This window comes from Neophocaena asiaeorientalis, unplaced genomic scaffold (genome assembly GCF_003031525.2).
Source record: "Neophocaena asiaeorientalis asiaeorientalis breed wild unplaced genomic scaffold, Neophocaena_asiaeorientalis_V1.1 scaffold248, whole genome shotgun sequence".
NCBI lineage: Eukaryota > Metazoa > Chordata > Mammalia > Artiodactyla > Phocoenidae > Neophocaena > Neophocaena asiaeorientalis.
In genome coordinates this window covers 1,934,340-1,961,254 of record NW_020185320.1, presented here as the reverse complement: position 1 = coordinate 1,961,254, position 26,915 = coordinate 1,934,340, and the positions used below count along the sequence as shown (strand labels likewise).

The 26,915-nt window shown below is 38.8% G+C and overlaps 1 long non-coding RNA gene across 2 annotated transcripts in view; it reads left to right on the top strand.

The window, feature by feature from the left end:
- LOC112392170 (uncharacterized) overlaps positions 1-7,887 on the top strand; it is a 108,917-nt gene extending 101,030 nt beyond the window's left edge. For both annotated transcript variants that reach the window (XR_003001637.1, XR_003001638.1), the window contains exon 5: positions 7,813-7,887. This is a non-coding gene — a long non-coding RNA (uncharacterized LOC112392170). The remainder of the gene's footprint in view (positions 1-7,812) is intronic.
- The last annotated feature ends 19,028 nt before the right edge of the window (positions 7,888-26,915 follow it).

Below are 26,915 nucleotides of genomic sequence, written 5' to 3'. Positions count from 1 at the left end.
CAGACATATAGACCAGGGGAACAGAATAGAGAGTTCAGAAATGAACCCATGCACCTATGGTCAATTAAATCTACAACAAGGGAGGTAAGACTATACAATGGAGAAAACACAGTCTCTTCAAGAAATGGTGTTGGGAAAGCTGGGCAGCTACATGTAAAAATAAATAAATAAATAAAATTAGAACCTTTCGTCACACCATGTACAAAATAAACTCAAAATGGATTAAAGACCCAAATGTAAGACGTGACACCATTAAACTCCTAGATGAGAACATAGGCAAAATGTTCTTGGACATAAATCATAGCAATATTATCTTAGATCAGTCTCCCAAGACAAAAGAAATAAAAGCAAAAATAAACAAATGAGACAATCAAACTTAAAAGCTTTTGCACAGCAAAGGAAACCACCAATAAAATGAAAAGACATTATACAGAATGGGAGAAAGTATTTGAAAATAACAAGGGGGTAATATCCAAAATATAAAAACAGCTCATACAAATCAATGTCAAAAAAACAAACAACCTGATCATAAAATGGGCAGAAAACCTAAATGACATTTCTCCAAAGAAGACATACAGATGACCAACAGGCACATGAAAAGATGCTCAACACTGCTAATTATTAGAGAAATGCAAATCAAAACCACAATGAGGTATCACGTCACACCTGTCAGAATGGCTGTCTACAAAAATTCTACAAATAATAAATGTTGGAGAGGGTGTGGAGAAAAGGGAACCCTTGTACACTGCCACTGAGAATGAAAACTGGTACAGCTGCTATGGAAAACAGTATGGAGGTTCCTTAAAAAACTAAAAATAGAGCTACAATATGATCCAGCAATTCCACTCCGGGGTATATATCTGGAAAAAAACGAAAACTCTTAATTTGAAAAGATACATGCACCCCAGTGTTCATAGCAGCACTATTTATAGTATCAAAGACACGGAGGCAACCCAAGTGCCCATGAACAGATGAATGGATAGAGAAGATGTGGTATATGTATATACAATGGAATATTACTCAGCCAGAAAAAAGAATGAAATTTGCCATTTGCAGCAACATGGATGGACTCAGAGAACATTATGCTTAGTGAAATAATTCAGACAGACAAAGACAAATACTATGTGATATCACTTATAATTATACAAATGAATGTATATAAAAAACAGAAACAGACTGACAGACATAGAAAACAAACTTACGGTTGCCAAGGTGGAAAGGGAGAGTGAGAGGGACAAATTAGGAGTATGGAATTAACAGATACAAACTATTATACATAAAATAGATAAGCAATAAAGATTTACTGTATAGCACAGGAAATTATACTCAGTATCTTATAATAACCTATAATGGAATATAATATGCAAAAAAAAGCTGAATCACTATGTCGTACAGCTGAAACTAACACAATATTGTAAATCAACTATACTTCAAATTAAAAAAAATATGCTCATAAAAAATCATCAATCTTAAAACATCTTTAAAATATTTTATCTCATGTTAACATACAGCATAGGATCAAAGCAGGTTAAACATAACACATAAATGCCTATTTTCTAAAATTCTAAGAAGTTATTTGCTAAAATTATTTTTTTTCTTATATCCAAAATCCAGGAACATATAACTGCTGACTGCCCACTGATATATTATAAATACAAAAAAATTAAGAAAGGGTTTATTTTTTGGTATCTAGCTTTGTATCAGCTTGCGTACTCAGGAGATATTTTTTATGCTGTGAGAATCACCTGTTTTTACTTTGAAGGAATCTGTCTTGTCAGTTTGCAAATCCTAAGCGTGAACATAAGCAAAATACTGGTTCCTCCCTGATAGGCCCAGTGTCAATCCAGGGCAGAGAGTTTCTTTGTTACAGGTATTTTTGTAACAAGAAAAGAGTAACAGCCAAAGAGGAATAGGCCTTGAGGTAACGGGACAGAGTTTTTCAGGCGCTTCCTAATCCAGAATGTATTCTAATTCCATCCAGAATCAGAGAGGTACAGGAAACTCCTCCTGGCACAGTGCAGATGAAAGATCATTTCACACACACCAGTCAGAATGGCCATCATCAAAAAATCTATAAACAATAAATGCTGGAGAGGGTGTGGAGAAAAGGGGACACTCTTGCACTGCTGGTGGGAATGTGAAATGGTTCAGCCACTATGGAGAACAGTATGGAGGTTCCTTAAAAAACTACAAATAGAATTACCATATGACCCAGCAATCCCACTACTGGGCATATACCCTGAGAAAACCAAAATTCAAAAAGAGTCATGTACCAAAATGTTCATTGCAGCTCTATTTACAATAGCCCGGAGATGGAAACAACCTAAGCGCCCATCATCGGATGAATGGATAAAGAAGATGTGGCACATATACACAATGGAATATTACCCAGCCTTAAAAAGAAATGAAATTGAGCTATTTGTAATGAGATGGATAGACCTAGAGTCTGTCATACAGAGTGAAGTAAGTCAGAAAGAAAAAGACAAATACCGTATGCTAACACATATATATGGAATTTAAGGGGAAAAAATGTCATGAAGAACCTAGGGGTAAGACAGGAATAAAGACGCAGACCTACTGGAGAACAGACTTGAGGATATGGGGAGGGGGAAGGGTGAGTTTTGACAGGGCGAGAGAGAGTCATGGACATATACACACTAACAAACGTAGTAAGGTAGATAGCTAGGGGGAAGCAGCCGCAAGGCACAGGGATATTAGCTCGGTGCTTTGTGACAGCCTGGAAGGGTGGGATGGGGAGAGTGGGAGGGAGGGAGACGCAAGAGGGAAGACATATGGGAACATATGTATATGTATAGCTGATTCACTTTGTTATAAAGCAGAAACTAACACACCATTGTAAAGCAATTATACCTCAATAAAGATGTTTTAAAAAAAAAAAAAAAAAAGAAAGATCATTTCACAGAGCACAGGGGAGGGTGATGGGATGCTCATAACGCCTGCACTGGATCCATTGCCTGTACTCAGTGATAGCAGCTGGGCCCCAAAATAAAAATGACAAAACTGCAGAGCAGAACCCTGTGTATTTGTGGTAGAAGGCCTATTCTTTAAACCCTGAACATGAAGAAATTGCAGTCCGAGGGACTTTCTGTATAATCAGAAACAATTCTGCTACCAGATGGAACACAGAATGGACCAGAACGGGATACACAGGTGCACAGCACATATAGAAGACCCAAAGGTGGGACAATCGAAGAATGCCAAGGTATAAATTAGGGCAGACAGGAAATTTGCTTCTAAGAACCTTACCCTAGGTTTTCATAGACCAGTTGGTCACTAACACCAGACCAACACCATAGTTTACACTGAAGATTATTTGTTACTATACATAATTTATTCCATAGGTGGAACATCATTCTCTTGCTTAATTATTTTCTTATCCTTGTCATATGCCTTGAACTAATATAACCACTATAGCAACAATCAGGAAGGTGACCTGCTTTGATAGTACTTTGCATTTACCATTTTGAAGCCCCGAGTCAGAATCCCTTAAATGAGAATATAGGACGAAATCAGACCATGTGAGGCTCTGTTAGTAGCAGTATGTTTGTTCAATATGTTTTTGACTTTCTGAGCAGAGGCATAAGGATACTGAAAGGTAAGTTCCTAAACATTTCCACCAGCAGATTTTTGACCATTTTTATATTCTTACCTTTGTCAGTAAAGTAAACATACTTCATAAGTGCATGATTGTCATTTTCCTAACACCTAATGTTGTTTTGCTAAATATACATCTATAAATGACTGTTTATATTAGCCCTTAAGTATATGTAAAGACTCATACAGGACTACCTGTCTTTCCAAGTAGAGGCTAACAGTCTTGAATTAAATCAGGACAGTGTAAACAGGATGGCATATAAAGTGTGAGCCAATATACGGAGGACAAAATATGTATGAAGGATAACTGATTAATAAAACATGGCTGGCCTTGATTTCGTTTATAAGAAACTTAAGACATTTATCAACATCTGTCTGAACCCAGCTCCAGTCTCTTGGACTCTGTTGTGGATAAGCTGATTAATAAAAGATGATGCCTTAGGAAGGAAGCTTAGATCTTTGTAAGCAATGACAAAGGAAAAGGCAAGGCTGAATCTACATATGAAAGGAAATTGTGAAAGTAAACTAGTTTACCACTAAATGCCTGGCTGCCACTTCCCTATAACATTTCATTTCCCTCATATTGTCTCAAGTCTGGAGAAATAGGAAGGAATTTCAAAAATTAAGTGTGGAATTAATTTACAAGACAGATTATAGGTTTTTTGTGCTTTTTTTTTTTTTTTTTTAACTCTGAAATATAATCTGGTTCCCTTGTGGCTTCCCCCTCTTGGTGTTCTTAACTTTGCAGCTTTCCATGTTTGTTTTTCATTTGTATACTTGATCTTTTAGGCTTTCCTTTCCTCTTGGCTAGAATAAAGCACCAGGACTGAACAAGTGCCTCCCTTTACCAGCTGGCAGACTGTTGCCCAATAAATGTTGCCCTTAGGAAACCATCAGCCCTGTGTTCCATCTTCCAGCTAGCCATTCCTTGAGTCATCTCCTATCCAGCACATTTAATTCACATCTGGTCACTTTGGGATTTCTTCATTCAACATCCATGACCCCGGACTTGGAGGTCAAACAGAATAGTAAATGCAGTAGTGCCTGGAAATAAACATCTCTGCCAAAACATCGCATTATCTCCTAAATGTCCAGGAAAAATCACTACATAACACAGAGGAGGAAGGGGTCTAAAATTTTAGAAGAAGGTACCGTGGGTTACAGAGGGAATTAGAATCATCACATTTTTTAATGCTGTCTATGAAAATAAATGCCTTCCTCAATACTTAAGGAAGCACAAAAAGTAAAGTTACGTGATCAGCACATTTCATTAATAATGGTCAAACAATAAACTTGAGAAAATTATAAACTCTTTTGATCTCACGTCGTTACAGGACATCAAAGCACTGGTTGCTCTGACAGCAGACTTCAATGTCTGAAACTCAGTTTTATGGCTGTGTCTAGAGTCTAGGTTGGATATTCAGAGTCCAAACAGATAATCTGAAGATGAAAAGTGGAGGAGATGGGGGTTAATGCTGAGGGTGGGTCCACTGAAGACTTGGTGGTCATACATCACCTGGGCCATTCATATTCACCTACCTAACTGGATAGTCCCACAATTACAACTCTTCTTTGCGCTGTATAAAATTACTTGGGTCAAAGTAACTGTATATCAGTAAAAACAGAAGCAAAGGACTGGAAGAACACAAAGAAAAATATTCTGATCTACTCTTAGAAACAGAGGTCTGAGAACATCTTGATGTTCTGCTGATCAGGTTGTAGGACTTATCCCCCAACACCGAAGACTCTAATTTATATATACAGCTTTCACTTATATATAAATTTAAAAGACATGAAGAAGCAGCAGCCAAAAATCTCACCAGGGGGATTATAGGAATCACTGTTGCAAAACTGATTTATAAATCAATCTAAGGAGTCAAACAACCCCAGCGCAAGAGGAGGGCCGGAAGCCTGGCTGCCAGTGTCCGCTGTGGGGAGGTTTTGCTATTTTTGATATCCTTATTCCCTGGTTAACTGCAAGTTGTCCAAGAATTCTTTTTCTAAGACTGTTTTTGTAATCTAAAACAGTCCTTCACACAAATCAGTAACTTGCCATGCCAATCCTGAGAACATGATAAATGTTAAACAATTAAAACTAAATAAATGATTTGTTTAGCCATTTGAGTATGTGTATATGCATGTGTATGCACTTGTATATGTGTATACAGTCCATATGTATATATGTGCATGTATATATACTCATATATTTGAGAAACTACAATGATAGTTCATATGTATGTTACCTGAAATTAACAGCATTCAGTGACAGTTGTGAAGGAGCCTGTATACTTTTGCTTTTTCTTTTGGAGGGGTGTGTGTGTGTTCTTGTTTGAGCAGTTGCTGACAGGAGCTGGGGAACTGAGACTGATAAAGCTGCAGGAGGGCTGTGCAGGCATAACCTTTACTTCAAGCAGGAAAACCACCATAAAAAAAAGAAATTGGGCCGGGCTGGGCAAAGCTGGAAGCAGGACTGTCCGGGAATGTCAGACATGTGGTATTATTTAAGGCTGAATCCCCCAGGGCTGGGAACGGTACTGCTGTTGGGATATTGTGCTCTGCAGCGATCGCCCTGGTGGGGAATGGGGTCGGAGCTGAGACCGCACTCTTGTGGGTGAGAGGTCAGATTTCCCCTGAAGGGAGGGGTGTTTGCGCTCCCAGGCATCGTGGGAAGAGTCGGATCCTGGGTCAGGAAATAGGGACTCAGAAAAGTCTTAAACAGCATATTCCTTGCAGACCGAGATGGGTCCCCTCTGTGTCTGTCAGTGTTGTTCATGCTGGATCAGAAGCAATAGTGAACGTTCTGTGACTCTGACGGATGCTCAATTCCAGGGCTCCTGCCCACAAACTGCACACGGTGAACACCTAAGTCACTTGCTGCTTTGCTTATTCCTGAAGGTCTGTGAGAGGCCCTGCAGCATGTCTGGCTTCCTCAAGGTATCTAGGGGGTAGTGGGTGGACAAGCATTAACTTGGGTTGACTTGGGTTCAAGTTCTCCAGAAACCACTTATTTGCATTTCTTCACCAAACCACTACTGTGCCCTCCATCTATTCATTGGTAAAAGGGAAAAAATAATAACTTGTCTTTTCTATTTTCCAAGGATCTGATGAGGATGAAATAAAAGAAAGAATGTGAAAGTGATCCATACACCATGAAGCATTATTTATCCCCATACACTCCTGCCTCAGGCCCTTTGCACTAGTGGTTTCTCTGCCTGAAATCCTCTTATATCCTAATGGTTGTACCCTTACTTTCTTCAAGTGTCTGCCAACTGTCATTTCATCAGAGAGCACTTCTCTGGCTGCTTTGTATAAAATAGTGATCTTCCTGACTCCACTGCTTTTGACACTTGTCCTAACCCTGCTTTATTTTTCTCCAGAGCCCTTGCCACCATCTGACATATATTTTTGTATATTCTTCAATTGACTCCATAAAGAGGAGGATTTTGGGCTGTTTATTCACTGCTATCTCCCTAGGGTCTAAAACAGTGCCTGACACATAGTAAGCACTTAATAAATATTGTTGAATGAATGAATGAAATGATTCATTGCAAGATATTAGTAGAGTTGCCCAAGTCTCCACAATATAAATATACCCCAAAGTTACAGAGGAATCATTTCCCATCATTCTTGTCCAAATGCTGTTGCATTGCACAAACTGCTGAGAGGCCTGGGATGAAACTCAAAATTGTCTCCAAGCTCTTAGATATTTTTCCTGGCCTGGCTCATTTTGAAGTATGACTGTGAAAGGCTCTGGACGCGCAGGCTCAGCGGCCATGGCTCACGGGCCCAGCCGCTCCGTGGCATGTGGGATCTTCCCGGACCAGGGCATGAACCCGTATCCCCTGCATCGGCAGGCAGACTCTCAACCACTGCGCCACCAGGGAAGCCCCATAATTTACTTTTTATTTGCATGTATTGTTTGTTGTCTGACTCCCTCCTGCTAGAACAATAGCTCCATGAGAGTAGAGATTGCTTTTTTTTTTTTTCTCATTTCTGCACTCCAAGGATCAAGGGCAGGACTAGGCCCAGAGAAAGTGGTCAATAAATAGTGTTGAAGAAACAAATTGACTTTAAAGATGAGTGAGGTGATTTGCATATTGCTGGCTTTCCTTGTCCTGACTAGTAATGGTAGGCTTTCTGAAATCCTAATTCTTTGTAAAATGTATGGCATCTAATTTGCTTCTCTTTCCTTCACAGAAACATGATGCTACTGAATAATACTTCAATTCCAGGAGCATGAACTGAAAACCTCCTAGGAATCAGGCAGTCCTACATAGTCCCTGACTTTAAGAACACAGACAGAAATGTAAGCAAATAAATTATAATTCAGTATCATAACAACAATAGTGGAAGCATACTCAAAGTAAAGAGACAGCCCAGGGAGAAGAGATCTGGAATCTTCACGTGGGATGGGAGAAGGTTTTCAAGGAAGCCTTCCCAGAAGAGGTGCTATTAAAGCTGAACAGGGGTTTCTCAAGATGAATCAGACTTGGAAATAGACAAGCAAAGTAAGGAAAGTCATTCCAGGCAGAGGGAACAGCATGAATGAAGCCATCAAGCAGTGTGGTACCTATGGGGATCTATAAGTTCAGTATTGCTGTTCCACAAAATGCAAGGTAATTGGTTCCTTTTGGGAAAATAACAATAACGATAGCCTATACACAGGGTGCTTTCCACATGCCAGGCAGTGTTCTAAGTCTTTATACATTAGCACGTTCAATCTTCCCAGCAACCCTGGAACATAGGCACTATTATTATTCCTATTTTGTAGATGGAAAAACTGAGGCACAGAGAGATTACTATATAAGGTGATAATACTGCACAGGTTCTAAGGAAATAGTATGTACTTTTTCTTTTTATTAAATCATTTTTTGTTTTTTCTTTTAATTTTATTTTTTTTTATACAGCAGGTTCTTATTAGTTATCCATTTTATACATATTAGTGTATATATGTCAATCCCAATCTCCCCATTTTTTGTTTTCTTAAAGCAACTATTTTAAAAAGTCTGGTCTAGCTGTCCAGGACTGATATACTCAGAGGAGAGCAAGAAAGAGTAATTGGTGATTAAAGGAAGAGAGAGGTTTTTTTAAAAAAAATCTTTGAAAATAGTGTCATTTAAAGTAAAACAATTGTGGTAGTGATGTTGTCTTAGTTCCTTAAGGATTTTTAGTGCACATAAATAGAAAGGATAAATATTTCTTACGTGATTAGTAAGCAAAAAAGAGTATGAAAAGCAGAAATAAGTATGTATGCTTTTCAATACTTTGCAGAAATATTAAAACTTTATAAAGGCCCACTGGATATTTATTTTCCCTCCTCCAGTAACAGTCTTAAATAAATATAATTACTTTTGGACAATAAAGTGCTTCAAAGTCGTATACTGAAAACCAATAAAAAATACCAGTCACTTGGAAGAGGTCCTGTTTGGAGGCTGACCTGGCCCTTACACAGCAGAGTCAGAAGGTGAAAGGTTAAAAGTGCATACTTGATCTTAGACTGAACATAAAGTGTAAACTCCGGGTTTGTTTTTTTTTAAGCCAAAAGTAGTTTTATTTCCTTCTCTCTTTTTTTTTTTAAAGTTAATTAGCCACTAATGTGGACAGTCTTAAGGATCTAAGTCAATTAGGACACTTCGTACATAACTTTTCCAAGCTGAAGCCGCACGCCCTTTGCATTTATAGCTGATGTACTCTGGATAAAATCTCTTTGCAAGGAACAATAAAAGGCTGAATGATGGAGACCATGAGCTTAGGGTTGATGTCATAAAAGAAGTTCTCAATATTTTGGCACTTCCCTTCTGATGTGAAGTGTGTTATTCTCATTTGGCAGGCGGTGGCCAAGTGGAATAAGAAAGCGCGTGCTAAGCCACCGCAGCTCTAAAGTGACAGCAAAAGGCATCTGCTGCATTTCCCATTTGGATTCTGCAGCCCCTTTGATTCACACCCAGTTTTTTCAGATTAGATCTCTGCCATTTTACTTATATATGTCACTACCACATTCAATTCACACATTATAACCTGCCACACAGCGTAGCTTTTCTTATCCTTATGGATACAAATGACAGTATTTGACCGTTTTATCTTTAGAATTATTTAGTATCTCCCAACTATCAGGATCATTTCTTTTCTTATACTTTGTTGAAGTATGATTGACATGAAAAGTTGTACAAATGAACTTACTTACAAAACAGAAATAGAGCCATAGATGTACAAAATAAACTTATGGTTACCAAGGGGGAAGTGGTGGGGGAGGGATAAATTGGGAGATTGGGATTGACATATATACACTACTGTATATAAAATAGATAACTAATAAGAACCTACTGTATAGCAGGGTGAACTCTACTCAGTACTCTGTAATGACCTATATGGGAAAAGAATCTAAAAAAGAGTAGGTATATGTTTATGTATAACTGATTCACTTAGCTGTGAATCAGCTGTGTGTTAACAAAATCAGCTGTTGTGTTAGCAGAAACTAACACAACACTGTAAATCAACTATACTCCAATAAAAATTAATTTAAAAAATAAATAAAATGACCTATGTGGTGTTCTAACTCTCCAAAAAAAAAAAGTTATACATACTTAATGTGTACAACCTGATGAGTTTGGAAATAAGTATACACCCATGAAACCAGCACCACAATCTATGCTATACATGTCACCTCCAAAAGTTTACTCCTGTCCTCTTTATTAATTATTATTATTATTTAGTGATAAGACAATTAACATAAGATCTACTCTCAGCAAATTTTCAAGTATACAATATGGTGTTGTCATACCATATTGTATATGTATACGTATACACTCTATGCTGTGCAGTAGATCTCTAGGACCTTATTCATCTTGTATAACTGAAACTTGCTGCTTTTTGACTAATACCTCCTCTCTCCGCTCTCCCAACCCCTGGTAACCACAGGATCTTTTCATAATGAGCGCTTGCTGCTCTATTTTTAATACTACCAACATTTCCATTTAAAGGGGGAGACAAGCTTCTCTTATAGCACAGAGTCCTACATTTCTAAGTTTAATTTATATTTACGAATATAGATTTACACATACATGTGTATTTTGAGAGCTATTTCAGAGGAAGAGTTGACAAGTCTTAATGACTAATTGGGAGGTGAGGGAAAAGGGGAGAATTCGAAAACAGTCCTGAGGTTTCTGGCTTGAGCAAATCTGTGAATGGTGATGCTTTTCAAAGCCCAAATGGACCAGGGCCCATTTGAATACACTGGGCTTGAGGTGTCTGTGGGATGTCCAGGGGGAAAGGGCCAGTGGGTGGTTGGATGTTTGGTTTTGAAGCTCAGGATGGGTTTGGGCTGAAGATAAGGCACAGGGGTCGTCAGCATCAAGGAGGCAATGGAAGACAAAGATGTAGGTGAGCTCATCAATCAGAACAAGTAGAATTTGAAGAGAAGACAACATCCTAAGGAAGCCCAATGTTTGAGGAGCTCTAGTGGAAGAGAAGTCACAGATGGACTGAGAAGGAACATCCAGAGGGGACAAGAGGAAAATAAGGAGAGTACAGGGCCCTAGAAGCAAAAGAAAGGCCACAGCTCAAGGAGCCAAGGGGGCTCAACAGCCACGGGGTCACAAAAGATCATAACTGCAAAGTCACCTTTGGATTTAGCAATGATGACATCAGCGACCTTGATAGGATCACTTGCAGTTGATAAGTTGGGGATCATCCCATTATAATAATAGAAACAATCATCTTAAATTGATGACATGGATCTTTAGAAATTTGCAAAGAACATTTACACGCCTCATTTCATGCTCATAATCCTCTTGTTAATTAGATGTGACTGCTTCCATTACATAAATGAGGAGAGAATTAGAAAGTCAAGTAATTATATAATAATAAAACAATAATAATAATTAAAATGGTCTTTCTAAAACATTTACTGTGTGCAAAACATTGTGCTAAACATTTACTTTGCATAAAAAGATTGCAATGTAGATTTTGTTAACTCAATTTAAGGAAGATCCAGAGAAGTGTGGTAACTTTTCCAGGCTCACACAGCTAGGAAATGGCAGAATGGGGCTTTGAACTCAGATCTGTGGGGTGCTGAAGTACAAATTCTTTCCACTATTAAAGACTGCCTCACCAGATGTTCAGGTTTTCAGGCAAATATCACTTAAAAATTTTTTCTTGAGGGCTCCCCTGGTGGTGCAGTGGTTGAGAGTCCGCCTGCCGATGCAGGGGACATGGGTTCGTGCCCCGGTCTGGGAAGATCCCACATGACGCGGAGTGGCTTCCGAAAAAAAAAAAAAAAAAAAAATTTCTTGAACATCGATACGTATTCTTGAAAACACTGACAGAAATCCAACTTTGCAAACTGAATTATTTCCCTTCTTGTTTATGTTATAATTTAAAAGATGTGTCTTCCATGGGAGGAAAATTCACTTTAAACATAGTATTTGGCTGCACAGAAATCATACATTGAAGATAAAATGTTAACCTCTGTAATAAAATATTAACCACAGGATTCCATAATGCAAATACTATACAGAAGACAGTGCTGGATTCCACAAGTGGAGAGGAGCCCCTTGAGGTAAGGAAGGAAAGAATGCTGTCCTGTTGGAGAAAATTCTGAGGGAAAATTTGCTTCCAAGGTGGTAGCTCAGACAAACCTTCTATATCTTTTTCTTCCACTTGACAAATATCTGACATTTTTTGTTTTAGTAGTGAAGCTGCAAGTGCCTAGCATTTAATTTCTACCACATTAATGATAAAACATGAACTAGATTTTAGATTTTAGAAACAAATATATATATTGTATATATATGATTTTTTCTTCTAATAAACTAATCAGTTGGTGAGAAATTAAAGCTAAGTTTGGACCTATGTGGTGTGTGTATGTGATTCATTCCATAATTCTTCAACTTTTTTGTATGTTTTTAAAATTTTCCTAATAGAATGTTATTAAAAAAAAATTAAAAGGAAGAAAAGAAAAAAACACCAAAGCACCAGGAATGTAATAAGCTGTAGGTCCAGGAAAGAAAGTTTACTCTATGAATATAACTGAGTTGTCTCTCCAAATTACTCAATTGTCTTCATTTCAGCAATATTGAGTTATTTTATGAGAAAGTTTAGATCCAAATAGAACTAAAATAAAGCTGATTTCTGTCAACTAATTTGTCTCCATAACAAAGTTACCAAAGCTTTCACATTTCTCTCGTTTTATTTCCATTTCCAGGAAATCATGAAAAGTATGGCACTGGTTCATAGAAGTTTTAGAATATAAATTGAATTTATAGTTAGTAAATGAGTTATGATATAAGCTAATTTTAAAGCAAACTGACTTTATAATTTTATTTTTAATCAGGAAGTAAGGTAATCTTATGACCTAAAGTTCGGAGAAAAGAGAAAAAAATAAAATCCTCCTCCTTAAATACAATGGTTATAATTTTTATATATTTTTTCTGGTCCTTTATTTCCTAAAGATGCTTTTAAATAGTTGCAAACATACAGGTTTAGACCCTGCTTTTTTCACTTAGTGTTATATAATAAGTGTTTTTCTATGTCAACATATTTAACATATTAAAGGTTGCATAACCCTTTACTATTATAAACAGTGCTGTGATGAATCTTCAACTGTATGGCTTGTTTTACATTTTGGATTAGATTGCTGGAAGTGGAATTACTGGGTCAAAGAGCAAGAAATTTTAATAGCTCTGTATATTAATAAATTGCTTTCCAAAAGTGTTGTACTAATTTATATTATAAATGTAATGTAGAAAGTCATCTTTGCCAGCAGTGAGTATTATAACTCCTCAAAGTTTGCAAAGGACTGGCCCTTATTGTTTGCATTTGTATTTCTATAAAATATTTTAAAACAGACTCCTTCTGCCTACCATGTGAGTTGACAAGCAGGAAGTATGACAGTCAGTGGATTTCATGATCCTTCTGGTTATAATTAAGTGTTTCCCTATTGCCCACCACAGCAAATTCAAATTCCGAGCTCTTGTCTTCAAAGTCCTGGACCCATTCTCCACCTCCTGTCCTGTCTTGACAGCTCCCTCCCAATGTGTCTCAAAGTTCGCTGAGAATGATCACCTGGGCTGCTTGGTAAACACACACATGAAGGCTCTGAGCCCCACTGGATGCCCCTGAGGGTGGGGAACCCGTATATTACCCTCTGCATTTGTTTCTTCATGAATCTCCTTGGCTTCCTTTCTTTTATAGATTTTTATGCCAGGAATAGTCAGATTAAATTCAAAACTCATTTAGGAGACTATTTTCCCCAGGAAGTCTGCATAGATTAGGCAAGAAACGAATTCAATATTAGTACTAAAGTGATGAAATACAGCTAAAAGTGAATGATGATGGTCTTTGCCATCTGAAAACATACTTCGTTCTTAACTATGGAAGAAATAGAGCTATTCCAGTGGGGGACCCAGGTGGCTGGATGGTCCTGCTCTAAGCAGATTGACTCACCACCCCTAGAGGGAGAAACAGAAAAGTCCATGTGAAGAGAGGGTTAGATATGCTGGAGACCACTGGTGAAGGCGGGGTGGGCTGGAGTGTGAGGGTCAACCTTTGAGAAAGTCAAGGCAGCTTGAATGGGAAAGTAGGGACTTACCAGGTCTAGGAGGGTCCCCAGTTCTTCAGATCAACGTAGGGAAATATTTTCTTCATTTCTGTTGTTATGACTATTTCAGTCTCAGGCTGATGAAGCCAAGAAAAAGACCTGTCATGTAGCATAATAACTACAATGTTCACAATGTCACAGATAATATTTTTAAGTACGCATAGTGTACCTGGCACGGTGCTAAGTTCTTTTCGTATGATACCCTCGTGCCACCACCTCGCACGTGAAGTAGGCCCTGATATGATCCTTGCCGGGTTACAGAATAATAAATGATCCTGAAGTCACCTTGCAAACATCCAAACATCTTGGTCCTTTTGTTGGCTGTTTTCTTATATGGGATTGTAAATTCCCCAAGGTTGTCAACCATGTCTTCTATGGTTGACATCGATAGACGTGTCTTCCATGTCTTCAAGTACTCACAGGAGGCAGGGCTGGAGGCACAGCCCAATCAGGTAGCTGCTCGACATATGAACTGAACTATAATGAAAGAAAAAGAATGCTTAAAAGATCTCTTGGGATTTTCTATTAAAAGATTTTTCTTAACAAATAGGTTTCTTCAATAACCACCATAATTATCTGGGCCGTCTTCCTGCCCCCTCCTCCCACCCCTTGCCCAGCAAACCCTTGGAAGTTCCTTTTCCTTTTGGGTCCAGGTTAAAACCGAGCAATTCAAATTATCAACCACTAGGCTTTTATTTTTCCAGACAATTGGCAAAGGCCTCAGAGTCAGTAAACAGTATTGTTTCTATTCCCTTGAAGTAAGCACATATTTTAAAATGCAAACTTGGATGCATTTTATGTAGGTCAAATCTTGGTCAAAATGATTGAATGGCTTGATTCCCACCTCTCATGTTGATGAGTGGAGGCCCATCATTGAGCTAAAACATCACACATGCTCAGGTCTTAGAAGGCCCCCAGGAGGCCCAAGTCGGTGTCGGCACAACACATTTTTTTCAGCTTGAATTACGTGTTTGGGCTTAGATTCGTATTTCCTATTAAAGCTACTGGAGGAGAGCAAATGAGTAAGAACTCTGACAAACCCACTTCGCCCCAGCTGGGTGCTGGCAGCCCTTCTCCAGCTCCCAAAGACAAGGAATGGCTCTCTGCACCTCCCACCCTCCAAGGCAGAACAGCGCTCTGTGCCTGCTGTTCAAAGCCTCCATTTCGCAGGTCCAAAATCAGGCTATGGAATAAAACTAGGAAGGTTTTCATGGCTCTGCTGTGGATGTCAGAAACTTGGGTAAAAGACTAAGAAAGCCCACACTACATCCATTCCTAAAGGCTTGAAGGCATCACCCACTTGAAAGGCAGCCAAGGAGACCCTGTCCAGGGTTTGAGGCTGATTCTCTTCCTTCTCACTGGACTGGGATGCCGAATGAAGGCTTAAAACGCAAAGGAGCCTGCGTTTCCTTCCGTGGACCACAAAAAAGACCTGTGCCTTAAAAGAAAAATGTAAATGAAGCAAGAGGAAGTTTTAGCCCAGCAAGATGATGTAAAGGCTCCCTTTTCCAGCTCCCAGGAAACCCTGTAAAGGTATCAGAGAGGCTCCCTCCTGTGCATTTCTTAAAAGTTGTTGTTCTCCCAGATTCTCCCTCTTAGAGCTTGAAACTGAAATGTCTTCCGCCGATGATGACATAACATTGAGCTTCTATTTCTAAAGAAATCCAAAGTGAGCTTGTTACGAATCAGGGTATGCTGCTTAGGTAACGCTGCTGACATTTCCTGCCAAGTCTACCTTAAACCGTATTTTAAGGGCAATTGATTCTAAGGGCATTGATAATGATAAAGGGGAAAAAAAGCTATTTTTTAATTGAAGAAGAGGTCCATTATTTTGGGAGCTAGTCAAGTTCTTGGAAGACTTACACCTACACACCTAGGAGCGGCTCTGACTCCTTCTACTTGGCTCTCTCCTTGTTCCTCCTGGCTCCTTATCAATCTTTATCCACTCCCAGTTTGCGGTTGTTTTATCCCCAGCTAAGAAACGATGCACTTCCATGTGCCACACTCCCCAACCCCAGCTCTGACCTTAGAAATGACCCAAAGTTGATCCTGATACTCCACATACAACCGATGAGAGAGAGTGGCTTTCTAGAGATTGGAATATCCATAGTAGAATGAGACAACAGTGCCAGAAAAGTTGAATCCTATGTACAAATCTGTCAGCCTGTCCCCTGTAGCACCACGCTGGCCATGCAGTGTGTCAAGGGCACCTGTCAGCAACTGCTAGAAATGCTTTTCAAACCTCCTATAAATTTCAATAAGAGAAAAATAAACTAACAAACTCCAAACATTAATTTTAATTTAAAAATTTGTTTCTACTTCACTGTTTGGCTCTGTTTTATTTCGTTGAATTTTGGTGTTGAAAGGACGCTAAGAGGACAACTGATGTCCTCTTCCACTTTGTGAACCAGGAAACCAAGCCACCAAGCACTGTCCTATCCTATGGTGGCCACAGAACTTATTCATGTCAGAGTTACAACTTGAAGGCCCCATGCTTTGCTAATTTCTATTTTTTACTTTTTAAACAACACCAGAATAGGAGTAAAAGCTCTCTTTTACTCCCATTACAAAACATATGTTTAATTTTTAAGATAAATTTATATTTCTGAGTTTGTATTTCTAAGCCCCCTTTTCCCCCAGATATCTTTTTTCTTCAACATTTTTCTCTGTCTCCTAATACTCTTGGTATCTTCAGCCTTTTAATTTTTCTGATTTTTCCCCCTGCATTTGATCTTTAATCCCCTTGGTTCTCTCTCTCTCTCTCTCTCATCTACTTCTATAATCCATTTGTGTGCATCACTTCCTCAACATTTTCTTATATCTCATTCGTATTTTCTCTTTATTCTTTTTAAACTTCTTTCCGGAACCTCTACCTCTCCCCCTGCATTCCTTTTCATCTTGTTTCTATCTGTATTCCTTCCTTCTTGAATGCTGTTCTATTAGACCATTTTTAACCCTTTCTTCATTTTTTATCTCCTCCTTTTTTGTCCTGTTTCAACATGACCTCTGGTTCACTGCCCTTTCCGCACAGCAATGAAGGATATGTGACTGAGCGTGAGTGCGTGCGTGTGTGTGTGCACGCATGCACACATGCATTTAGAATTACTTGGGGTAGGGGTGGAGAAAAGGGGAGAAGAGATTGAGGGAGACACCAAAGAATGTGTTCATAGAAGGAGAAATGCTTTGCTTATTCTCTCCCTGGGGACGTTAATCAGAGAGTTTCGTTTCTAATGCCCGTTTAATAAATACAAGTTATGTACATATGTTTCCTATATAAAAGTATCCTGAATCAGTACTGTATGTGTGAAATGTTTCAATTTTCCTAAAACATTCTAAAACTTATTCCAGATCCATTGTGCAAATAGTTAAGGAGGAACGGGATTGCTTTCTGAGTTTCATTTGGACCTATTTCAAGTGTAATAAACACATGTTAAGATTATGTTTTGAACATCACAGAAATGTTTATCAACTATTTTGAGACAACTATAAAATTACCATGGTAGCATTGAGTAAAGTTACTTGCTACTTTCTATACAAGAAAAATCTAGATATTTAAGCACAGTATTACTTTAAAAATTAATTTTTTCTGAGCTCTAGACTTTTGAGTGAATTTGGTTAATGTATGTTATTTAAGAGAACTGCTTTTTAACAAAAGAAATTTGTTTTATTAGAGTACAGTAATAAAAATGACTGTGTGTGCGCCTTAAGGATTGATGTCTTAAATATTTATAAAGGTTTATCCTGTCTATACCATTAGGCACAAAATGTTTTCCTTTGTTCCATAATCACAGTTCCTTACCCAGCTCCATGACTGAGTAATTCTGAGTTGGAAATGAGCCCATGTATAACTGCATACGTCTAAGAACCAAATCTTAACAATGACAGGACAATCATGGCACAAAAAGAACTTAAATCAGAAATAATTCAGATAACTCCCATTCATTTCTTAAGTCTGAAAATTATAAAGCATCCTTAAATACTAATGAATGAAAAAATAAATACATGAACAATAGTAATTACCTTTTAATTACAAGACCTCTGCTTAAAATCTTGTAAAAGGATCTTTCCTCACAGACTGCTTTTCGGTCATCTTATATTGGTGAGTTTGCCTGGTGTTCTCCCAGATGACCTGGGTTCAACATCTGCTCCGAGGAAAGATTCTCCTGGCTCAGTAATTAAAATGCAATGATCTTATTACAGTTGGAAAAATGATTTATTCATCTTTATTATACATTGATTTTTGGCATGGCAGAAAATAGGGGAGAGATATTATATGTAATTCCATGGGGCCAGAGATGGGTCTAATATTACCTAATACCTTCAGAACTGACCAGATCAAATTAGACAGTCATCCAGAGTTAGAGAGGCTGACTCACACTTTGAAGAGACAGAACACCGCAGAGGCCACTGAGCATTTGATGAATCAGTGGGATCAGATGGCTTGAAGGAGGGACACTGTTACATAGACCTGGAGAGCAAGAATAAAATATATGAATGGTGGGGGAGAAATCCACAGAAACTGACAAAGAAGAAAGATGATCAATGAAATGACACATATGCAAAAAGAACAGAACTGACCTGAAATGCAAAAATAGAATGAATGACCATGTGAGGTAACTATTCTTTCTCTTCTTAGACACAACTGTCTAAGGGGAGACACTATTGTTAAATCATAGTTTGGAAAACTAAACAGTCTGATTTTCTCCTGGCAGAAAGAATATGGGAATGCTGTGCCGCATTTAATTCACCATTACTCTTTCTTAACGAATGAATTTGCTTCTCAATTCCCCACTTTCTTCTAATGCCAAATTCTAAATTAATGCATTTAATTGCCACCCCATCTTAACCTTTTACCTGTATGTAATCAGGTGTATTTATTTTCTAAAATGATTCAGTATTTCTGACCATGGTCTGAATGTCTATCTTAGTGTTAACAGTACAGAAAATAACATGGCAACAGATTAACAATGTTTTTAATACATATAAGAAAAGATGACATTAAAAAATCAGCAATAACTGGGTAGACTGTTCACTTTCATTAAAATGCCTTGAGTCTGTCTGAAAAAAATCAGCTATAATAAATACTCATTAGGTAAATGGAAAGGTCTGTCTCTATAAAATGTTGTGACTCATCATTCTGTTAATCCTTGTTATTCATAATTCTTCTGTTTAAAATAAAATCACATAGAATAAGTCACTAAATTTTCTCTTTTTGAGAATTATTTTGCATATCCTAGGTTTTTTGCTTTTCATACAAATTTTAGAAATAACACCAGTTTCTATAAGAACTCCTGCTGGGGCTTTTTATTGGAAGTATCACCAATTTAAGTGATAGTTTTACAATAATGAACCTTCTGACCCACTGGTATGGTGCAGGTCTTGGGCATATTTTGTTAAATATATCCCTAAGTATTTAATATTGTCAATGCTGTTATAATTGGTATTTTGTAAATCTCAATTTTCAATTATTTATTGCTAATACATACAAATACAATTGATTGTGTATGTTGACCTGTTATCCTGTGGCTTTGATAAACTCATTTAATTCTAGAATATTTATGGATTCCTAAGCATTTTCTATATGGACCATTATGTCATCCGCAAATAAAGATAGTATTATGTTTTCCTTTCCCAAAATAAAGGAGAAAAGTTGACACTGATCATTTAAAAAAATTGATTGGAGAATGACATTCTTGACAGACACAGTGTTTACATGTTTAAAAAACAACTCTATTTATAATGGGACATTTTTGGAGAATAGTGACTGGAAGAAAAACTATCCATCTTTGTTTAACAATGAAGTTTTAAATTTTTTCCTGTGGAATGGTTTTGCGTCTTAGAAAACCACAATGGCTCCTGCTGCTAACAAACATGAGGAGACGAGTGTGTTAAGAAAAAAATAAAAAGAGGTCCATTTGTTCTTGGAGATTTATAAATCATGAAAACAAGGTCATAACAATTAAGGAAAATATAAGAGGGGAAAAGTCAAGACACAGAAAGAATGAAAAAGAATGTGAGGAATTGCCTTTGGAAATCAGTATATCAATAACTTATTATGTGAAAGAATTTCTTGGTTCTTTCCAGAAATACAGGTCTTATGAAACCAAAACCGAATTTATCAACTTCCCCTCCAAAACCAGGGTTTTGGTTTTTGTTTTTTTCCATTTCTCCATTCTCTTTCATCAGAACCACATTTCCCAGTATCCCAAGTGGAAACCAGTTAGTTATCTTTGGTCCCTCTTCTCCTTCGCGTTTGACATTCTACCCAAGTGCCAAGCCCCATGCATTCTGCCTAAAAAAATCTCCCGGCACCCACTGCCCCGCATTTTCCCTTCATGCGGGGCATGGCCGCCTACTTTCCATTCCTCCCAGGGTCACCTGAATGTCAATTATTTATCCCACGGGCAGAGGGGCAGAGCGTGCCTCGCACAGTTGCTGGTCAATGGCTCATTCCTTCTCTTTCGTCTCTTCATCTTCTCCAGTTCATCTTAGACCAAGAACCAGGAACACATTCTGCAGACAACTCAAGGACACCATGCCTGTGCTAAACATCCCACTCCAGGCCCAAGCAGGCTGGTGCTCACAGCCGGGGTCCCTCTGTCTCTCATGCCTCTCTGCCTGCTCACTCCCAAGACCTGCAGTCCCTGGCTCGCCCCTCTTGGGAGGCAGCCCCCAGAAGCCCAGCATTCCCTCCCTGACTCCCCTTCTTCCCCTGGGTTTCTTCATCCATTCCCATCAGTACCTTTCCTGTTAGCATGTAAATTTCCATTGCTATGTATAACTTTAGAAGTTTCATGGGTATAAGTTGGAGACTACTAGTTAACCATAATCCTTTCCATCTCCCAAAGCATCTAGCAGGCCTCATTAAATGCTTATTGAGTGAATAAGTCAGGAGATCAGTAAACACAGTTTCTTTAACACACATCAGGCCTTTTTTTTTTTCCTAGGCTTTTGGTATTCGCCAAATCAGGATTCTATTAAAATGAAAGGATTTAATTTTTTATTTGCCAAGGCAGGATTCTATTAAAATTAAAGAAACAATTTATGGTTTCAGATTTTTTTGGAGGAGGAAAAAAGGCTTTTGTAACATTTTCAGATAATAAATGACAACGATAATTGTTGACTACTGATCACTATATGTCAGTCACAGTAAGCATATCAGTTTATTTAATCTTTACAACATTCCTGTAAAAGATTCATATTACTCTCACTTTGCAGATGAAAAAACTAAGGATCAGAGAGGGGAAGCAACTTGCCTAGTGTCACACAGCTAGCCTGTTTCAGGACTAGAATTTAGATTTAGGTAACCCTGGCTCTGTCTTCGTCAGACCAGGTTACCTTAACAAAATACCACAGGCTGCATAGGGTAAACAACAGAAATTTATTATCTCACAGTTCTGGAGGCTGGAAGTCTAAGATTAAGGTATCAGCATGGTAGGGTGCTGTTGAGATCTCTCTCTTTGGCTTACAGACAACCCCCTTCTCTCTGTGTCCTCATGTTCCTATTTTTTTTTTTAATTTATTTATTTTTGGCTGCGTTGGGTCTTCATTACTGCACGTGGGCTTTTCTCTAGTTGCAGCGAGCGGGGGCTACTCTTCGTTGTGGTGCGTGGGCTTCTCATTGCGGTGGCTTCTCCTGTTGTGGAGCACAGGCTCCAGGCGCTCGGGCTTCTGTAGCTGTGGCTCGCAGGCTCTAGGGCACAGGCTCAGTAGTTGCGGCGCATGGGCTTAGTTGCTCAACGGCATGTTGGATCTTCCCAGACCAGGGCTCGAACCCGGGTCCCCTGCATTGGCAGGCAGATTCTTAACCACTGTGCCACCAGTGGAGCTCTCATATTCCTCTTCTTATAAGGCTACCAATCCTATCAGATTAGAACCCCAATTTATGACTTCATTTAACCTTAATTACTTCTTAAAAAGCTCTATCTTCAAATACAATCACATTATGGGCTAGAGCTCCCATATAGGCACTTGGAAGGGACATAAACATTCAGTCCATAATAGGCTCTAAAGAGATGTGGGGATATGGATTGGGCATTACAAAATGAAATCCAAGAAACTGGCTCCCAGAGATAGATGGTCCAACCACCAATTCGTCACAACTTTCAAACTCCCAGACTTAGTTTCCATTAATTCAGCATGCCAGCTCACACTAACACCCCAATCCTACCTTCTCAACAGCCAGGGGATTTCAATTTTTAAAAACAGAGTAACAACTCTTAAAATTTTCCAGCCTGTACTGTTCTGGATTTCATGCATATTTCAGGATGTGAATTTAGGGGATATGTTTGACATTGAGGGCCATAGTTAGGAGAGGCTGCACAGAGGCTGGGATGCCCGTGTTCTGTGGGTGGTGACAACACACACCCACCAGTGCTGGCTGGACTCTGCTCTGGTGATACAAAGGCAGTGGAGAAGCAACCCATAAGGATGTATCTAGTTCTAGGTGGCTCCACTCATAAAACTCCAAAATGCACAAGCAGAGTAATTTTCTGTAAGGCAGGTGAAAGTTGAACTCCTTGGCTGCTGGAATGGGCACCAGGCTTCCCAGGAAAACAAATCCAGCGTTCAGATTCTTCATGAAAACAGTACTGGCATTTCTGCCTTAGAGAACTGATACCCTGTGCCAAGCAGGATCCAGACATTCCTGTATGTCTCCCCTCCCGTGCGGTCATCTCTCAATGATTATTGATATTTCAGAGAAGAGAGGCATTTCGGCAATTTCTGTTTTCATTAAAAACACATCTCACAAATAGTTTTGTCCTTATAAAATTTCTCTTCTTTATTTCATCATCATTTTTGTTTTTAAACTTTTCCTACTGTAATTTCTTTGGCTGTTGTGAGGCTTTGGTTTACTTATTTCTTTTTCAACGGGAGCACAAGCTCCGGACGCGCAGGCTCAGCGGCCATGGCCCACGGACCCAGCTGCTCCGCGGCATGTGGGATCTTCCCGGACCGGGGCACGAACCCATGTCCCCTGCATCGGCAGGCGGACTTTCAACCACTGCGCCACCAGGGAAGCCCTACTTATTTCTTTATCATTATCTTTACTCGGGTGGAAATCACGTACAGTGGTGGTGTTTTCCTAATGTGTTTGCCTCCAAATTCTCTTCTCTCTCTTTCTCTCTAAGACCCTTTCCTGCCCTGCTGCTCTGCATGAAATCTAACAGTATATGAACCCAGCATAAAGGTTTTATCCTAACAACTTTTTCTGTTGATTTTTTTTAAGTGGATTATAGAGAGGCAAAAGGTAAATCTCTTTCCCTCTGTGAGAAATGGCATGGACATTATTTGATCTAAATTGGAGGATGCTGTAATTCTTCTCCTATAGTGATTAATTCAGTCCATCCAGAGAGAAAATGGGGAGGTGATGTTTCCCAAGCATGCCTTACTTAAGTATTCACAGTAAAAATAATTGTATTAAAATGACATTTAAATGCTACCTGATAGTTAAGAAAGTACATCTTAAGTTGAAATTACCAAAACTTGTACTCTGCTCCAATTTTTGTAGCGGGTAAGATTACTGAGACTCATAAATGAACTGATAGCAATAAGTTCACAGGTATTATATGAAAATGGATGTATTATGCATTTTCCACTGTTTTATTGCTGACTGAGCAGGGCTGTGAGAGGCAGCCTGTTTATAATAAGACCCCCCCCCCACGAATGTCACACATTCTTACATCTCTGCCAGGAAACTTTTCTTCACCAGCTTAAAATCCTCTTGAAATAACATCAGTTCACTTGGTTTTATTTCCAACTTCTACGGCAATGGAGAACAGCTAGTCATGAAGGAAAGCTTCTATATTCCTACATTCTAGACTAACCCAGAAGTCCTTTTACATTGTCATCCTAGAAGAGCTACAGTATTCTTATCGTTCTATGGTCTTTTTGTGTTTGCTGAGCTACTTTCCAAGCTCTCCTGAAGTAGTGGTTTCAGACTTGTATACAGTTCCAGTTTCTTCTCTGTAAAGCCTCCTTGAGGACAGGGACGATTCTGGCATCCTTATGGTGCACAAAGAGTGGTTTAAACCTTGGAGAAACAAATATATGTGGAGTGTATGTATTTAATTGAACACTGGTTATATAGCGCTCACTGGGTGCTTTACAAATATTAACTCCATTAAACCTTATAACAACTCAATGACATAAATATTCTTTTCATCTCCATTCCACAAATGAGGAAATCAAGGCGCAGAGAGGTTAAGAAATCAGCAAAGGTCACACAAGTTATAAATACCTGAGCCAGGATTCAAACTTTAAAATAAGGAAGTTGCAGACAACAGGGCAGCGTATAAATTCTTTAAGTATATTATGTTTCCTTGCATGCGTTGTGCACCAAGTGTATAATTTAGATATTACTTAATTTTTTAAATTACTGATTTTGACATATGCAATCATCTGTAAGCACTTAGCTTTGTTGTTTCAAACCCTGATATAGATGAGGCCAGAGTCAACTTTACTATGACCAACATCAGACACAGAAAAATAGACAAAGCAGCTACCTACTGTACCAATTAAATAACGGGTACGACTTGTTTATCATTACATTTTGTAATTATAGCATTTCTGGTATCAAAATGAGTTTATAAGATGGAATATTAAAAAAGTATACATGCAAAAAGAGAGAGAGAGAGAGAGCTGTCTGTGTGAGGACCACCCTCTATGTAATCCCTCTCTGAGTGAATAAATACACAAAGGCGTGGATAGGTCATCCTTTGGTAAACTGTTCATAATATTGTACCTGCTTTGATCACAGTAGTTACTCATTGTGAATTTGTCGTGACAAATTGTTTTCTGCCCTAACTATACGGAATCAAGTGTTGCCCATTTTCTGCTTACAATGTGCACTCTTAACAATTTTTGCTTTTAATCTCACTCCCTTTTCCTTCTACACTGATCGTCTCTCACACCCAGTTAGTTTCAGGGCCTTGGCACTCCTTTTCCAGTTCATCACAGTTGTAATATATTTTGGTGTTATATATTTTTTTTACCAGATGCTACTTTCTAAAATTACATCATCTGCCACTTTAACGTGCGCACACAGTTTCACCATCCAAGCGAATGACAAAAATTCTTCTTCAGGGAATATCGATCAGGCTAATTCTTGGCTATGTCATGCAATTTTCTACCTGGAGAGGAGATTAGGAAATTAGTGCTGTGCCCTTTAAAAATAAACCCCTTCCCAATGCGTGTATTCCACCGGTAATGTTTCTAGGATTCAAAGCCCACCTTCTAGGAATTTATCTAACTACAAAAATTCCTATATAGCAGGGAGAATGTTATTATAGCAACACAAGTGTGACTGAGAAATGTTGTATTTCTCTATTTTTAAAAAAATTAACTAATATGAGGTCCCCATCTGGCCCATTTTTTATTTATAATCTGTATAGCACAGGGAGCTCAGCTCGGTGCTCTGTGACCACCTAGATGGGTGGGATGGGGGTGGGTGGGAGGGAGGCTCAAGAGGGAGGGGATATATGTATACATAGAGCTGATTCACTTCATTGTACAGCAGCAACTAACATAACATTGTGAAGCAATTATACTCCAATTAAAAAATCCTCTATTTCCAAAAAATAATAATAAAATCTGTACTCTTAAAGATTCTTGCTTTCAATCTCTCACTCCCTTTTTCTTCTACACTGATTCTCTTTCACATCCAGTTAATTTCAGGGACTTGGCACTCCTTTTCCAGTTTATCACCATTGTAATGTATTTTGATGTTATATTTGGGAATATAAGCTAGTGGGAAGTTAAGTCTTGGTCACTGTTGGGGCTCCTTCCTTTTCCTTGATAGCCTCATGAGAATCTGGAGGCTTAAGTGGTACCCAGCAGATAGGGGAGGTTGCCTAGTCTTTACTCTATTGTCATCATGGATATCCTCAGCCGTCCATGCCTGTACGCTCCCCCGCAGTCCAGGGAAAATTTGCTGATGGGCTACGTGTAGAGCACAGGAATGTCTGCCAAGGCTGTTCCTTGGTCCACGCAGGGGATCCAGCCTCCCTAGGTGTGCCTGGCCTTTCCCTCTGAGCTTCTGCCACTTCCCCAGAGACTGATCAGGGTCAAATACGCCCACTAGTTGAAGTATCTGCACACCTTTCTACCTTTCCCAAGCTGGGGAATATCTTCCTCTTTCCTGTCTTCCTATCCTTGGGCACATCCCTCCCTTGCCTTCTAGAAACATTCCGTTTCTTCTGTGAGTTCAGGTGTTTACAAAAGACAGGGAGAGCCCAAGACTGTAGGCATAGTTTCTCTTAGCAACCAAACTTTCTTTGGACAAAGGGCTGGGGGAGGGAGAATATATGTAGGAAAAGAACTAAATTACCATCTGAATCAATTCCTCTGACATACTTGGTGATAGAGTTCTTGCTGTTAGTTTGCTTCCACCTTTAAGCCAAGGAGAAGAGACATGTTTGCCATGCAGAGATATCAACATGTGATCTCGCTAGGTGACCAAAAAAGCCTAAGAAACTCAGAGGGCAGGAGTTCAGGTACACAGAACTCCTCTCTGGGACTAGCTAGAAAGAGATCTGGCTAATGCGAAAACTTGTTCAGCGAAAAAAATGAGACAGGTTTGAACCAGGAAAGTAAAAGTGTTCAGCCATTTCATTAACGACTCATGGCAGGAAAAAGCAGCAGGAAGGCAGGGGGTGAAAAATCAGACATCATCTCAAAATTGGTGCTTTTGTCCACGCTTAGG